The sequence below is a fragment of the Ascaphus truei genome, chromosome 12 (genome assembly GCF_040206685.1).
Source record: "Ascaphus truei isolate aAscTru1 chromosome 12, aAscTru1.hap1, whole genome shotgun sequence".
NCBI lineage: Eukaryota > Metazoa > Chordata > Amphibia > Anura > Ascaphidae > Ascaphus > Ascaphus truei.
Genome location: NC_134494.1, coordinates 18,814,803 through 18,823,773, shown reverse-complemented (window position 1 = coordinate 18,823,773; position 8,971 = coordinate 18,814,803). Strand labels below are relative to the sequence as shown.

The 8,971-nt window shown below is 39.5% G+C and overlaps 1 long non-coding RNA gene across 2 annotated transcripts in view; it reads left to right on the top strand.

Moving 5' to 3' along the window:
• The first annotated feature begins 5,755 nt into the window (after window positions 1-5,755).
• LOC142463961 (uncharacterized) overlaps window positions 5,756-8,971 on the top strand; it is a 41,413-nt gene continuing 38,197 nt past the window's right edge. For both annotated transcript variants that reach the window (XR_012787546.1, XR_012787545.1), the window contains exon 1: window positions 5,756-5,937. This is a non-coding gene — a long non-coding RNA (uncharacterized LOC142463961). The remainder of the gene's footprint in view (window positions 5,938-8,971) is intronic.

The window sequence follows — 8,971 nt, the reverse complement described above, 5'->3', positions numbered from 1 at the left end:
GTGAACCGATTTGTATCAGTTTCGAATGTTGAAGGTCACCTATGACATTTTCCCTTGGAATTAAGAATGAGGAACAGTGTTAGAAATGTCTTTTAACAGTGTGTAAACATTGTCTACGTTGCTCACTTTAAAGGAAACGCACATTGACTTCCTTAAAGTCTATTGGCCTAAAACTTACTCTGAGGCCATATGGAAGTAATATTGTCATTTTTGTTGGTCCAGGAAAAGTGTGGATTTGTTGCAGGTTACAGTAAGTGTCCCATTTGCTGCCAGAGGCGCCTGAAACACTTTGCTTCGTAATAGAGCCATATGGGTATTCTACTCTATCGCCGATCCAAGCCCTTCTGACTTCATAGAGCACTTTTAGAGTGCATTAAAATAACTGAGGTTTGCTGCAATCCCTGTTTTTTTTAATAGCATCGTTTCATGTGTTTGAGAGTGAGGTTTGATTTGAGGCCTCTCAGAGGTTAAACTTTTGCATGCTTAAGTTCACACATTCTCACACAGAACACGCAGAGTGCGGCAGACAGAGAGCTGAGTACAAAGTCAATAGCCATAAAATAAATTATCTCTGCAAAGCTCTGAATGGGATGCCACAGACAATGTCAAGGCTTAATGAGAGCAGGAATCACCCATGTACTGTACACTCATACAGTACACACAATCAAACATACACACAAATACACATGCACTTAGATTGTAAACTCTCTGTAGAAGGGGTTTCCTTACCTATTATCTGATCTTATTTGTTGCACTTTATTGTACTATAATTCCCTGTAGTGTATTGTCTCTCTTGTAAAGTGCTAAATTGATTTCTATAGCAGGCTTTAGCCCAGGTCTCCAGCAGTGCAAGATGTTTGCAACACATTCCTGTTTGTGATAATCTGTTGCCAATGTTCCCAGCAGTTTGAGCTGCAAACTGTAACAACAATGTCACCTTAGTAATATAAGGATACATTGTAGCTGCTGAGTTACACTGACTGAAAGATTGTTTGAAGCTGAAAGGCAGCCATTTAGTGAACGCTGGGTAGCCGAATCTTTTCTGATCGATCACGGGAGAACGAATTGATCGACAGCTTAGGAACTTCATTTTCAAAAAAGATAATCAAAGGCTGCATACAGTATACCCCGCTTGGGGTGCCTCTTTAACTGTTCCCTTCTGTTTAAGGCATTCGCTGGCATATTGCAGTAGCCTGTAGCAGTATTACCATTGAAAACTATGAAAACTGATATTCTCAGGCAGGCCTGGGTATGTATGTTGAGGTATCTGGGGTAACATTGTGGCTCGATACATCTATTTGGACACACATGTAAACATACACTTATACACGTGCAAATAAGTATATTTTCCACACAAACACAAATACACACACATTTTATATTATATAATATATATATATATATATATATATATATATAAATATATATACACACACACATTATATTTATATTATATTTCTGTGCACCACAAATCAATTAAAAGTACGTCAAAATCGCAGGGCCAAGTTCAGCGTGGCATAAACCCATAAAAGACTCTTTGTAGTGTTAAGTCGCCCAAACGTTTGTTTGACACAGCATGGATTTTCAATATATACTGTGTGATAAAAAGTATTATTTTGATAGCATAGCCATTATATATAATATTACACTATCAATTGATATTTACTAATACTAGTTTATAAATGAAAAAATACAGAAATACGCATAATTCTGTGTATATGTACACAAACACACACACACACATATATATAAACCTGTACACAACCACACATATACATGATCACAATTATACACATATGCATATGCTATAACATTGATGATGAAGCTACAGTTTCATCCTTCATCACTAAACACCAAGCTATGTTTGACCTCTTTTGTGTCATCTTGTGAGAAGGAAAGTGATAGGAGAAGATATGGAGGTGTTGCAGTCTCATCTGGCAGAGTAGGGGTTAAGAGTGATAGAAAAGGTGTTACATGATTGATTGCTGTTACTTTATTATGACTGCACCGTTAACAATCTGAAGCCGCAGAGTTGACTTTGCTACAGCCTGTAGAACACCTTATCTCAGGTCAATATTGATATATAGGGCTTTTCTGAGATTTTTGTGCCTTATCAGCCCTATAACTTCCTTGATAAGGAACAAGGCTTAGTTGTCCAAAAGACACCTCTAATAGACCATTGCCCTAAATGCAATACCCCTAGCATGCTCTGCACCAATGGTTTACTTTGACTGTAACTTACGTAGTCAGTACAGTTGCTCTTGGGGGTAGGTGGGGCGTCTTGGCACTGCTCTGTTGGTCCATCCATCTTCTGAAGGTTTCCAAACTGAGTTTCTGTGACCTGGACTCCTGCAAAGAAACAAACGAAACAATATATGGTTGTCAATGCCATGATGATCACACCAATAATTTAGAAAGGGACATGCCCAGCCATTTCATAAACAATACTGAAACACATTTGATACTGCATCAAACCTATTGGACAAGTCCTTGTCACAAGATCTTAATGGTATATAATATGAACATATAACATGTGTTTTGGGAAAGAGAAAATAAATATGGAAGAGTTTTTATAAAACTATATTAAAAAGGTAATGCTGTCGATCTTACACAAATATGACAAACTGTTGACATGCAAAGTAACAAGTTGGATAATCTTGCTGCATAACCCATTCTAGAATATTATAGTTTATCAATATAGTGATATGTAGCTTCTGATCTCTGTTATAATGTAACCGTTTGTGACAATAAGCAAAAGAGGGGCCAGAGCTGGGGGTGGGAGACCCATAAACTTATCACATTGGTGGGCAACATATCTTCTTAACATGTTTCTTTTACAAAGCATAACGCGCAGTTTGTTTTACTGATCTTATAACGCTAACCCATACTCTGATGCATACATTAAAGGATATCACCGCAAATTTACCAGGAAGATCTAGTTGAAATAAATAAAACTTTTCTACTTTTATTCTCACATCCCAAGACAAGTTGATGGAAAATAAAGAGGGTGTTCCTTGTTTCCCAACTTACAGATCCCTAATAGGAGAGTTTGTACATTTTGCATTCTCCATGAGGTCTTTAGAGAAGGGACGGAGTGAATCATATCGGAGCTGAACTAAGCAGAAGAGCTAATCTGTGCAGTAGGTGTTCTACTGACGTAGGCCAGATTAGGGAATTTCTTGACTCAAGCCGATAAAGTAGAAAGACAAATACATGGAGCATTGTTTCAGAGTGAGTTGTCTTGGGCTTGTTCCACAGTGTTGGCATCAAACCTGAGCCAAATGCACATGCAGATGTAGATCTGTGAGAGACCTATCTGGGGAGTGGTTCCATGGAGCAACAGAGTACATGAGATGTACTAAGCTTGTGAAGTCTAGCTCATTGGTAGTAGGTGTAGCATGTTGGAAGGTAGTTTCACTCATTAGGAGTGAGCATCAATCTCAGAAAGGCAGTCTCACTAATTAGGTTTTGAGTGTAACACACTGGAAGACAATCTCATTCAATTGGTGTAGATTTCATTGATTAGGACCCAGACAAGAGGAAGCCTCACTCGTGGGAAGGAAGTATCAATCATTAGGAGTGAGCCTCCCTGTTGGGAATTAGAGACAGGCACATTTTTGGGGCGGATTGTCCGGTTCGTTTGGTCCGCGGATCAATCTCAAAAAGGGCGATTCGCGTTTTGCTGATTTATAGTATTATTACCAATACATTCCGCGGATTCTGCAATCGGTGGACGGATTTGTAGAATCCAATCCGCGGATTCAGTAATCCGTTGGCGGATTGCTGAATCTTTGGATCGGATTCTATAAACCCGTCAACAGTGTGTATCCAATGGCGGATTTTGATGAATCCACATGGATTCAAACTGACCAAAACCGTCTGCGGATTTTACACCGCGACACTGATTTTGCAGGTAAAATGTGAGAAAATCTGGGTAAACGGATTTGGGCGGATTTGTCCATCTCTAATGGGAATTTAGCATTACTCATTAGGAGTGAGCATCACTGATGGGAAGGTAGCATCACTCAGAACTGAATTTCACTCATGGGAAGGTGGTTTCACTCATTAGGAGTGAGCTTCATTCATGGGAATGCAGTACCAGTGATTAAAATTAGACTCACTCATGGGAAGCTAGTATCACTCATTAGGAGTAAACTCCACTGATGGGAAGTTAGCATTAGTCATTAACAGTGCATCTCACTCATGGAAAGGTAGTATCACTCAGGAGCAAGCTTCACTCATGGGAAGGTAGTATCACTCAGGAGCAAGCTTCACTCATGGGAAGGTAGTATCACTCAGGAGCAAGCTTCACTCATGGGAAGGTAGTATCACTCAGAACCAAGCTTCACTCATGGGAAGGTAGTATCACTCAGGACCAAGCTTCACTCATGGGAAGGTTAGTATCACTCAGGACCAAGCTTCACTCATGGGAAGGTAGTATCATTCAGGACCAAGCTTCACTCATGGGAAGGTAGTATCACTCAGGACCAAGCTTCACTCATGGGAAGGTAGTATCATTCAGGACCAAGCTTCACTCATGGGAAGGTAGTATCATTCAGGACCAAGCTTCACTCATGGGAAGGATAGTCCAGAATATATGGAATAATGGGTTCTCAAATAGTCGCAGAAATGTGTTCAATAAATCTTCATCAAGAATAACATGGAATCATGGCTTTCCTTATTAGGAGTTGGTATACTACTAGGTGAGTAACAATAAGTTCAACTTTCTTAAGCCCCATGAAGGTAACAGGGAAATGCCGTTCTCACCTCGCCGCACCTCATTGGAGACAACGATGTCATAAAAGTCCAAAAAACTCACCAAAGTTTGTAGTAAATCTTGTCAATCTTTAGAAATCTTCTTCATATCTTACCCACTCCTAAGGCCGTATACAAGAGAAAAGGAAACCTAGTATATTAGCACTCTATCACAACTGAATGTATAATTATATTGTTAAAATACTTTATTAATGAACAATGAATAAAAAAGGGGGGTTAAAATAAAAATATGTATATCAAACAGCACGTGACTGTATCATTTGTAACATAACTACGGGTAGTTAGGTTGATTATACATAAGGATATCCCTGATTGATATTCGGGATCTAAAGCTATACTTATAGCTACCTATAGATATAGGGAAGGGGCCGTAGTAGGACCACTATGTAGATGAAGTTTCGTCTCAAATATATATGTATCAGGGCTTGTATTTTAAACGCGCTGTGATCGTAGACTTTGTGTGGTATGTATACTAATACATCCGGGCATGATATGCGGAGATAGACCTTGTATGTGTGACTACCTGTTTAGTGTGATTAGGTATTAAGCTGGAGGGAAACCTCAATCATGCTGCTAAGCAATGTGTCAATCTATGAGAGTAACCCCAGAATGAAACACTGACTAGAATACTGCCCCGTGAGCCGTATAGCCACAGTAGATGAGAGAGTATGCTCAGTGATAAGTGATGTAAACCTTCAATAAGGTGCCAACATCTGAAGTAGTTGATGTGTACTGTGGCTAGGCTGTCAGGTAGATACAGAGGATAGTAATAGATCCTCAGGAATGGTATAGACAAATCCTATATCTCCAGAAGGGAGGTAATAGGTATATGATATCAACCTTCACAGCCCTCACGAGGGAAAGGTACAGTGTAAGCACAGAGAGGCTAAAAATAAAATTTATTTGGCATAGATGAAGCGCTGGAGAGAACCTCCGCAATACTTGACAGCTGCATATGGTGCATATAAGGTAATACATGAGCACCGTGCGCAGGATATAGTAAATGTATTGACAGTGATTCTGAGATCGGCATGTACCTCGTAAGTATATAATAGAGGCTCCGGTTAATCTGGTGATTGGAACGAACACTGACCCCGGCCGGAGTTGTGTCTCAGTTGCCGGTGTATAACAGCTGACGCAAGCAGATCCCCAAACCCAGAGGTGAGTGCTTTGTAATCGGGTTAATACAGACCCGTAGTCCACGTGAATCCCTCACCCCTTGATCGACAGGGTGAGAGAGTAGGCAGAGGGGTATAGCAAGACAACCGCACTATTAGCGACCTCCGTGTGACTGTTACTTTGATCTTGCAAGGTATAATCCTTACTGCAGGATCTTTTCGCCCTTAGGGGCCTTTCATTAGCCCACTATTTAGTTAGGCATGTCCTCGAGCATATCAGCGCTGATATACTAATGATCAGCGCTGATATAGGGGACCATGCGGTGCTAATTCAGCATATCATATACCTATTACCTCCCTTCTGGAGATATAGGATTTGTCTATACCATTCCTGAGGATCTATTACTATACTCTGTATCTACCTGACAGCCTAGCCACAGTACACATCAACTACTTCAGATGTTGGCACCTTATTGAAGGTTTACATCACTTATCACTGAGCATACTCTCTCATCTACTGTGGCTATACGGCTCACGGGGCAGTATTCTAGTCAGTGTTTCATTCTGGGGTTACTCTCATAGATTGACACATTGCTTAGCAGCATGATTGAGGTTTCCCTCCAGCTTAATACCTAATCACACTAAACAGGTAGTCACACATACAAGGTCTATCTCCGCATATCATGCCCGGATGTATTAGTATACATACCACACAAAGTCTACAATCACAGCGCGTTTAAAATACAAGCCCTGATACATATATATTTGAGACGAAACTTCATATACATAGTGGTCCTACTACGGCCGCTTCCCTATATCTATAGGTAGCTATAAGTATAGCTTTAGATCCCAAATATCAATCAGGGATCTCCTTATGTATAATCAACCTAACTACCCATAGTTATGTTACAAATGATAGTCACGTGCTGTTTGATATACATATTTTTATTTTAACCCCCCTTTTTTTATTCATTGTTCATTAATAAAGTATTTTAACAATATAATTATACATTCAGTTGTGATAGAGTGCTAATATACTAGGTTTCCTTTTATCTTGTATACATTCATGTCCCTACCTAGTTAGCACCTCACCACGGTTACTACCCAAGCTGTGAGGGTGTCCTCTTTACGTATAGCCACTCTTAAGGCCAGATGAATTCCTTGAAGGCGTGTCCAGCCGTAGGTAGAGATCAACACATCAGAAACAAATGCAAAAAATGCATGAAGCAGCGCACTGTCCAGAAAAATTGGGAAACAGGGGGTATAAAAATCTAAAGAATGTATTGCCCAACCAGCATTACAAAAAAGAAGGTGTGGACCCTCCTACGCGTTTCACACCAAATGTGCTTTATCAAGGTAGTATCTCTCATTAGGAGTAAGTCTCACTAGTTTGAAGTGAGTCTCATTCATGGGAATGTAGAACCACTGATTACAAATTAGACTGACTCATGGGAAGGTAGTATCACTCATTAGGAATGAGCCTCACTCAGTTAGCATTAGTCATTAGGAGTGAGCCTTATTCATGGAAAGGTAGTATCACTCAGGGGAAGACAGTCTCATTCGAGAGTGAGCCTCACTCATGGCAAGGTATCACTCAGGAGTGAGCCTCACTCATGGCAAGGTATCACTCAGGAATGAGCCTCACTCATGGCAAGGTATCACTCAGGAATGAGCCTCACTCATGATATGGTAGTATCACTCATGGGAAGACAATCTCACTCAGGAGTGAGCCTCACTCATGGCAAGGTATCACTCAGGCATGTGCCTCAATCCTGATAAGTTAGTATCACTCAGGAGTGAGTCTCACTCATCGGAAGTGAGTATCACTCATCAGGCGTGAGCCCCGCCACCGTCTCAGTTGGGGCTGATTCAAAACACAACGCCCCCACTTCTACCGCTGTGGCATTGTGGATGTCCCGCTTCAGCATGCGACGGGTTGCAATACCATTGGCTACAGCTGAATATACATAAATGCATACTGTACATACACAGAATGGTGCAAAATTGTGAGAATTGTTTTTAAAATGCTGATTTTTTAAAGTGATGTTTTATAAATGAGCCATAAAAAAAGCACATTTGCAATTTCAGCAGCATTGTATTTTTTAGTTTGGTATGATCCTCTAGTCTAGAGCCACTGGAATCAGGAAGAAATTTGACTTATTTTTCTCGATGAACATAATTGGTACATGCTATGATATAATGGTATAAACTTATACCAGTGGACCTATGTGATTTTTAACCTCAATTACTAATTCCATCCATACTATGTTAACCTGATAGATACCAGAGGAGCTTGCAATGTATTACAAAATAAACCCAATATAACAAACCCATATGTAGTTTGTTGGAAATGGTTCAATCTTTTTGAAATATAGGGAAATCATCGCTTTGGATAATTGTTGCATTTCACCTGCTATATCTCCCACCTATATTTGTTGATACTTTACTTTTTTCTGAAGAACAGGATGTTGTATTGTATGTATGTAAGGTTTAATAGATACAATGCAGAAGTATGTAAGATCTACCAGATAAAATGCAGATAAGTAAATTCTTGCAGTGATACTTCCTTGAGCGACTATGATAACCTCTTGAATTCAGATTATCAGAGCCAAGATCAGACAGGCAAGATTTTAAATGTAATGTTGGGTGAATTCCTTGCTACAGATTCTCATGGACAGGCTGACAGTCCTGTGTTTATATGTAATGTAGGTTTTTTTTTAATTCTTCTTATAAAAAAAACATATTTTCAAACATATCAATACAAAAGCAACAAACAAATTAAAATATACAGTTTTACATATTATTGACAGTATATACAGAAAATATTTACACTCATATTTGGTGACTTGATGGCATGTTATCAGGGAAAGGCTGTTTTTTTTTTTAATCTAAAGTAGGATGATCCCTTATTTGAAGATTATCAGGGGCAGGGACTCAGAGAGTCTTGTTTTATAACTGATGTAATTTGAGTTTACTTACAACTCCAGATTATCAGGGACATCCATGTATCAAGGTATGCTGAAGTCTCAGTACAGGGAAACCTTTCAATCATCACCTTATCTACCTATGAGTGCTTA